The sequence below is a fragment of the Lucilia cuprina genome, chromosome 4, assembly GCF_022045245.1.
Source record: "Lucilia cuprina isolate Lc7/37 chromosome 4, ASM2204524v1, whole genome shotgun sequence".
Taxonomy (NCBI): domain Eukaryota; kingdom Metazoa; phylum Arthropoda; class Insecta; order Diptera; family Calliphoridae; genus Lucilia; species Lucilia cuprina.
Genome location: NC_060952.1, coordinates 89301573 through 89310650, shown reverse-complemented (window position 1 = coordinate 89310650; position 9078 = coordinate 89301573). Strand labels below are relative to the sequence as shown.

At 26.9% G+C, this 9078-nt stretch overlaps 1 protein-coding gene across 1 annotated transcript in view; it reads left to right on the top strand.

Annotated features, from left to right (window-relative positions):
• Positions 1-9078, top strand: part of LOC124419289 (PH domain-containing rcdII-like) — a 15342-nt gene that overhangs the window by 1150 nt on the left and 5114 nt on the right. The gene's annotated exons all lie outside the window — the stretch shown is intronic.

The following is a 9078-nucleotide window of genomic DNA, read 5'->3' as shown; positions in this document are numbered from 1 at the left end:
TTTTTCAATCCCGGTCAGATTGGAGGTATTGGGCCCTCTTTATACCCCGGGATTGCAATAACACCAAGGCGGAGGTCTCGCCAAGGTAACATGCCCCCGGGGGGAATTTGGTGCTACAATGTTACCCACTTGTTATTTAGCTATAACTTAATAAATTATTTTTGACTTCATCGTTTGTAGTATTCTTTTAAATTCAGCTTCCTCCAAATATATCGTTTTACCATATTTTTCGATATATGTTTATTTTCCGATATATTTTATATATATCCTCTTAATATACATTTCCGTTTCCTACGTTACCAACGAATTTTCTTGTCGAAAGTTTGTTTTCATTTTCATATTATTTATGTTTATTTTTGTTGTTTTTTTTCATCCAAATATGGATATATGTATGATTATTTTATGCCTCCAGTTGTTATATACTTGTGGTTGTATAACAAATAGAATATTAATATTTACAAACACACGCACACATATACACCACAAGTTTAAAAGCATTTACTTTATTCGTTTAATACGCAGACAAAATAATTTATTTCTTCCGCCATGTTTAAGTTAAGCTGCACAAAAAAAAAACACACACACCAACCAAACGCAAAAGAAATACGTAAAGAAATAGCAAAAAAAAATAACAACAAAACACACAAACATCAATGTTTAGAGAAAGTAAATTGTATAACGCTTATTCTACTTCAGTTTCCGGAAATTCAATCTTGAGTCGACTTTAATGTCTTTGATATTTTATTTTTTCGTCCGTGTTGTAGTAGTAAATAAATATATTTCTCTCCGTGTACTAGAAATTTAATTTACAAGTGTATTTGTCTGTCTGTCTGTCAGTCTGGTAAGCCTGTTAACTCGAGCAAAAGTAATTTATTTTCATTATAATTTAAAATGAAATTTACTTGTTGTAAAACGAGATATTAAAACACGATTTAAAACACTTGAGCCCTAAAAAGCTGTTATTTCGTTGAATGTAGCAAATAAGATAAAAACTAAACTAGAATGAAATATAGTAAAATATTTATGCTTTTATTTGTTGGAATAACTAAGATGGTAATTGTATTAAAATTAATGAAATCAAATTGAAATGTGCTTAAGGTTTGTGGGAATTAATGCAAATATTTGCCGAAAGATGTCTACAAATATATTCTATTAATCATAAGCTATTGGAGGCGCATAAAGGTGTTATATATTGTAGTTAAATGAAAGCTAAAAAGGTGGATTAGTTAAAGTAACTGATGTTTTTATTTGATTAATTTTATTTCTTAAATTATGTATCAAAGTATGCCAGAATCAATGATGCTAAGTGTAGGGATTTTCCCTTTTTGTAGGAATTTATTTAAAAAAATTTTACATGTAGGGAAAAATGGGAAGATTTCTTACTTTTGCGAAATTGTAGAAATTTTTTTAATTTTCATATTTTTTTTAGCAAATAAATCCAATTTTTCGCAATTATTATATAAATATATATTCAATTTTTATTTAAATGAGAAACAGAATAACAACTATCTGAATCTGGATTTTAAAAATCCCTTGGTTTATTTAAAATTTAGTAGAATATCATTTCTCTCGAAACAACTTTTTTTCGCTTATGCTAGAATTGTAAAGCAATATATTGTGACTCCTTATAACAAGCGAAGTCGATTTGGCAGTGTGCGTATGTCTGTTGAAATATTTTTTTTTAATTTTTTTTTAAATTTCGCATTATTTGAAATAATTATATCAACATTTTATGAAAATACTAGCATACCCTGGGTGCTTCGCTACCCTAACTTTAATTAAATATTTTGTTTACTTTTATAGAAAATTTAAATTAATTAAATATTTTTTTAATATTTCAGTTTCATACGTTAAATGTCAAGTGATTAAATTCGCATGCAGTAAGAAGCTTACATTTTTAGTTTCATTCATTTAGCTTCCATATAGTACCAAAAGTGGAATAAATTTCACATAAGTGGAAAGTACTAATAAAAAAAGTAAAATTTTGTGGAAAGTACTAATAAAAAGAGTATAAATTTTTCCCTTTTAGCTTTTCGAGAATTAAGTTTAAAAAATGCTCCGTATTTAAATCTATATATCACAGATAAAACTCAAACGATTCAAATCTGTATTAATATGTTCTAGAAAAATAGTGCTTTCAAAAAGTACCAAAAAATTTACTCAAATATGGTCCTATATAGGCCTTAGTACTCGAATTCCAAAATAATATACCTACAGCTTATTTTGTGTGAGTAAGTAAACTACTTTTTCAAATTTTATAAAAAATTTACTCAATGAGTTTGAATATAAAAAAAGTACGAAACAGGTGTCTCATAATTTTGAGAGATGTATTCAAAAAATTTGATTATATTAATTAGTTCAAAAGTTATAAAGGGCCAAAAAGGTACCAAAATCATCTTTGTTACACATTTTTACCCCTTAAAAGTTCGAATTTCAAAAAAGTACCAGACATCTGATCATTTTAATAGTAGATACAGGTGCATTTAAAATTTTTTTTGTATCACTAATATTGTGTATGATAATTAAGAAAACCTGTTTTACCCGTTTTTCCCCTTTTTACCCGTAAATGTGCAAATTTCCAAAAATCTAGGTTCAGCCGTTTGGGCTGTGCGATGATAAAAAAGTATATATATATATATAGATTTCAAACTGTCGTAAGTTACTTATGTATAAAAGGAGGCTATTAAAAATTCCTAATAACATTTACAAAAACTTCATCTTAAAGACATGTTTTAACATTTTAATTTAGTTACAATATTCAACTCTCATGATTTAAATATTAAATATGCTAGAACATTGCTTTTAAATATGCTAGAACATTGCTTTTTTCTTAAAACGAACTAGTAAACTTATCAGTAATTAATTTTCAAGTATTAAATGCAACAATACTAAGAAAAACAATGACCCATAAACTTCTCCTTCTACCAAACTTTAATAAAATACTTTTTTCCGAAAACTTTTATAGTTTTCAACTTTTTTGACATTAAATATTTGGACTCTGATGTATATATTGTTTCCACAACTATAATTTTTCTTTCTGACATATTTAAATGCTATCTCATTTAACAAAGTTATTTGCAAAATAAAAAACCTACAATGCAAAATAACGTAAAAGCCCTTAAGTAAAAATAGAATTTACTATTTTGGCATATATTTTATATTGTAGTTTCATACCTAAAATACTCTGCTAAATTCTAAAAATTAAAAAAAAAAAATTATTATTTCTCTTCTTATTTTATAGCAATTATCAAATTATACTAAACAAAAAAATAGAAAAAAATACTTACAACAAATATTTACTTCAGATTTATTCAACCTGTATATATGAGTATAAAACTATAAGTGTGTAGTAGTTGTTGTTGGTGTTATTTTTTGTTTCTTTTTCTCTAAATATTGCTGTTATTGTTATGCTTCTATAGCTTTGAAAATTTTGTAAAATATTTTACCTTTTATTTTTCACCATCAACAACATCGTCATTATTGTTGTACTGGCAACAAAGTTTGAACAAAATTTTTAGGGTAAAAATTTCTAAAATTTGTTGTGTTGAACATATGTTGCATGTATGTTAAATATATAGAAATGTTTGATTGTTGTTTTATTTGGGTATACTTTCAGAAGTTTTTCATTGTAAATAGACGTACGTGTAGGATACTATTTGGTTAAACTACCGAATTATTGTTGGTGTTAAGTATTAGAGTAGTTTTTAGTATTTCCAAATTTTTGAATATAACATGTGTCTGGGATTCAAAGTTCAAAAGACTGTCAGAAGACGAAAGTCAAAGGATTATATTGGAAGTTTTTTTCTTCTGGTTGTCAAATAATCCAGGTCATAGAGAGTATTTAAACTATTTGTAACCATTAAATTCTCTTTAGTTGAGATCTGAATTAATGAGAAATTAATTAATTTATTTAAATTATTGTTCAAAGTGACCTTTTTTTCGACATTATTACTAAATATGGGTTTCAAGCTAAAATTACACAAAAAATATAAGATTTTCTATATTAAAGCGAATCGCATCAGATGGGATAATATCTTGCGAATATTGACGTTTCAACCATTTTTTTCTAAATATGTTACAACACATATTACAACATACGGTCGAGAGTTATCATGATGAAATCTTACGCTTTCTTGTCTAATTACATTTTATGTACCGAATCTCTATAATGGTCTGGTTAGATTTCAGCAGATTATAATATACATAAACCTTTTTGTCGCATCATATTCAGAGTATTACCTGAACGTCATGGATATTTGATATTGATTAAGATTGGGTAATTTTTCAGATTTTACAAACAATTTCCATCGCTTTAAACTATCGTTATAAAACCATATTTTGATCTTCGCTCTGCAACTTCTTGGGTCATACTTTCCAAGATATTTCGAAATATAACAAAATTCTGTATTTCTCTCAATTTTCACCAAATATTTATTCGGTTATACTTTTACTTTTATATACTTCAGTAAAGTTGTGTCAACCGAATTGTGTTTTTAGTTTTAGCAAAACACACACTCTAACAAACTTTTTCTTGTTTACCCGTTCATAATGGGACTTGGTTATATTTGCCATCATTCATCCCAACCCTCTATTTTTCCACTCTAAATACCTATAAAATGTAAAAGTTATGCAGTCTGGTCGTATTTTAGGGTAAGTGCAATGACTTTTAATACAATTTTCGTTTTTTTTTTTCACTCTCTGTACATTTGGCTGTAACAAGTTTGTCAAATATACATATAAACGAAAAAAAAAAGAAAAATATTACAAGCAAATAAAACTATAACAATAAGTTTTCAATTGAGTTGTATATAATGATTATTGTTGTTGTTTACGTTTTTTATTAAAGTTTTAAAATGTTCATTTGTAGGTTTTATACAGAATGTAAAATTTTAGTTTTTTTTTCGTTGTTACATCAATGAGGGAATTGTGTCAAGTAGAAAGAAAAGTTTTTCGAAATTTTTTTGGTTACATTTTGTGTTGTAAGAAAGTGACGTTTTTAAATATATTGTTGCGTATACTTAATATTTTGGAAATAAATATTACACATACGTCTTGGTAAACAAATTTGTTTTGTTTTTCTTAATAACACAAGACAACACTAAAAGTGCCTTTTAAATAAAAATAGCAGATTACTAATTATTTCCATCTACTGAGTTCAAACATTATTAAAAAAAATCGTTTAGCTCCAGTGTCCAATATTGTGGTTTTTGTAAAATTGTTATTTAAAACATTTTTTGGCATTTTTTACTTAATTTCTCAAAACGGGACCAATGTTTATAAAGTTATTTAACAACAAGGTCTTCTACATAAAATTATCTATCACTAAAGTAGAATGATCTTGTCCTGCAGCGAATTTTAAAATTGTACTTTTCTTGTTTTGTCCTAATAACTTAAATTTAAGGTAAACGAGTTTGATTTCTTTTTACAATAAAGAACCAACACATAACAATAACAATATATTAAAAAAACAATTCGAAAATCATTAAAAATTCAGTGAAACGTTTAGAAATAAATTCGTGATTTTTGGTTAATGAGTTTTCTTATTTTTAAAAATTTTTGTTTTTCTTACATCATCTTAGTTTTATAAATTTTAAATTTTTTCCCGACTACATTATTATTACACTAAAAGCTAAACAAAATGAACAACAACAACGATAAACGAAATAAAAAACAAAATACACAAGGCATCTAAACCAACAGACATCTAAACATTCATAACGAAAAACACAGAAAAACAAAAACAAGATAAACAACGCAACAAAACGAACCTACATCCAAATATACGAATAGAATTCACAAAAACAAAATGCATAACTCAATGACGCCAACAGCATTGAAACATACAAAGCAAAATACACAGCTGAATAAAACCAAATACATCTACACACACGTGTACATCTTTTTCCAATATACAGTGTTGTTGTTGCTTTTTTAACAAAGCTTGAAAAAAATATGACATTTCTTGATGAAATTTTCAGAGGTTTTCTCGGATTTTTGCTCATATCTCCGTTATTTACCGACCGATTTTGCTGATTTTAAATAGCGATCTTTTCGAAAGCATGTCTAATAGAATTATTGAAGATTCGGATCTCGCCGATATCTGGGGTCCTCTAAAAACTGATTTCAACAGACAGATAGACAGACGGACAGACGGACAGACAGGCAGACAGACGGACATGGCTTAATCGACTCCGCTATCTATAAGGCTCCAGAATATATACTTTTTTGGGTCGGAAAATTATATTATGGAAATTACAAACGGAATGACAAACTTATATATACCCTTCTCACGAAGGTGAAGGGTATGAAACATCATATTTATCCAGTTCACTATCAGTATTCTATTGTTGCTAGCCGAAAATTTTAATAACGGTTTTTGAACTTAGCGAATAGAAATACATAGGAATAAGCTATTTTTATCTAAAAGATACACAGAAAGTTCGATTTCGTTAACTTGTGTAATTTATCTACTACTATTATTTATGTATTTTTTTAATTTCTGAAAAATATGTTTTTAGTGTTAAGAAATTTTTAAAAACATTTGTAGAAAAATGAAAAAAAAACAGTATAGTCGGGTGTAGTGAACCCTTGGATACTTTGCATCAGTTAACAATATTAAATGTGATTTATTTTATATGATAAATAATTTATCTTCATTAATTTTTTGTTCCCGATGTATTTAATGAATTTAAAAATGAAAAATAAATGTTTATGGAGGCTAGGGGCAAATATGCTTCGATCCCGATAAAATATAATGAAAGATTTGTATAATATATGTATATTTGTATTAAATTTAGTCGCGATAAGTTTATAAGTGAATTTTGGACATTAAAGTAATTTTCATCAAATTACTTTGAAAATTGTAACCTGTACCATGGGCAGAAGATTTACAAGGACAGCCAACCAGATGGACGGACATGGCTTAATCGACTCAGTTTGTCAAACGTTTATATGGGTATTGAACAATCATCAGCACAAGCCCAATATACTCCCCCCACTAAAGTAGTGTAGGTTATAAACATATATTTCTACGTGTCAATAAGTAAAAATATTACGCTTTAAGTCTATCTCAAACAACACTTAAAAACTTGTGGTATACATTAAACACTTTCACATTTAATCTACTACACAATGTCTTACTAAAATCCTTCAACAAAATTTCAAAGAGTTAAATTTTAAATGAAACACAAAAGTTGATAACAAAATTTTCCCAACTTCAAATTTAGCAAAGATGTTTAAGATACTGTAACATTTTACCTCAACCTAGAAGCTACAATGAAAAAAAACTTCTCAAAGTTTTTGAATTGAATATTAAAATCTGCATTTTTTGATAGTGTCTGTGATGAAGATTTCATAACTCGTATCTGAGGCAAACACAAACAAAAAGACATAAAAGCAATGTGTCGACATAACCAAGACTTGCATCGATGATTTTGTAGGGGGAGTTTCATAAACATAACCGAATAAAACTTTACTCAATTCTACAATGTTTAAACAACTTTGTGAATGTATTTTTCGAGTTTACTTCAATACAAAACAACCTACCATATGTAATGTTTGTTAAGTTTTCAAGGAAATGAAAAGCATTTCTTGGTTTGATGCGTAATTGGGCCAAAAAAACACTATGATCTCACAAACCCATACACACACTCTTACACTTTATAATATGTATACAAAGAAAATGCTATTGAAGTAACAAAAACAAGGCTTTCGAAAATGTGGAGAATAAGGAGAAAAAAAATACACCATAACAGCAAAAATGAAACATGTTTTCTTTAAAAGCCTTTTTCAATGCAAAAAGAAATAATAATAATGAAAACTTCCGCAATAGGACAATATCATACTTGTAGTTTCTTAATTTAATGTTGCTGCATTAGTTTTTTTTTTGCCTTTTATAAGTCAAACAAACATACATACTTGTAACGAGCAAAGAGTTTTTGAAAAATTGCCAATACTTTTGCAAAACTAGTACTAAATGGCAAAGAAAAAAATATATATAAAAAAATTTAAAACTTACTAAAAAAAAGAAACCATAAAGCTAAAATATGGTTTCCAGCTAAAGACAAACAAATCAATGTTATTTTTTTATTTCTATATTTATAAAAAAAAACCCAAAATAAATTTTAAAGAATCTTTCATGACTTAAGGCTATTTTTCGTTTGTTATTTTATACTTATACAAGGAATTTCTTTTTCTTTGAAAAAATTTAACAGTTATCAGTACGCATAGTACGTAAATACATACATAAATATTTTCCTTAATATGACTTTAAGCCATATACAAATTATGCTTTTTTATTTATGCTGCTGAACAAATTGGAAAAAGAAAAAAATACAATTTTTTTGTCTGAAGTTTGCAGTACGTATTAAGTTGCATGTATTTAAAGCTAATTAATTGCTATGCATTCATTTCAGCCATAAACTAGCCACATAAAAAAACAAAAGTCAGATTGTGGCCATTAAAATACTATACACCAAAGGAGAGACGAGTATCAGAAAACTAAAGTTGCACAGAGCCAAAAGGTATAAGATACCAGACCTTTTTATGGTCTTTCTTTCACACATAAAGGTAATAAAAAAGGTTCTTCATTATATGCAAAAGAACAATTAATTAACAGCAGAGCAAAAAAAGGAGAAAACTTATAAAGAGGAGGAAATAAATGGAAGTTATATGCTTAAACTTTGTAAAAACAGAAAAAAAATTAAGTTTCAAGAAGTAAGTAAAAAGGTTGCCATTAAAAGAGAATATTGTTATAAGAATTAATAAAAAGTTTTCTTTTTAAAAAGTACACACACATATATACTGAAGTGTATTTATGTTTTAATAAATAATAATATAATATATAAGATCGTATGTAACTCCCTTATTCATTTACAACATTTCATTTTATAAGAGGTTTATAAAACAAAATTTTAATACGAAATTTGTTTTATTAATCGTCTAAAAAATGTATAGTTAGTATTTGACAGATTTAACTAACTAAATAACTAACTAACTAACTAACTAACTAACTAACTAACTAACTAACTAACTAACTAACTAACTAACTAACTAACTAACTAACTAACTAACTAACTA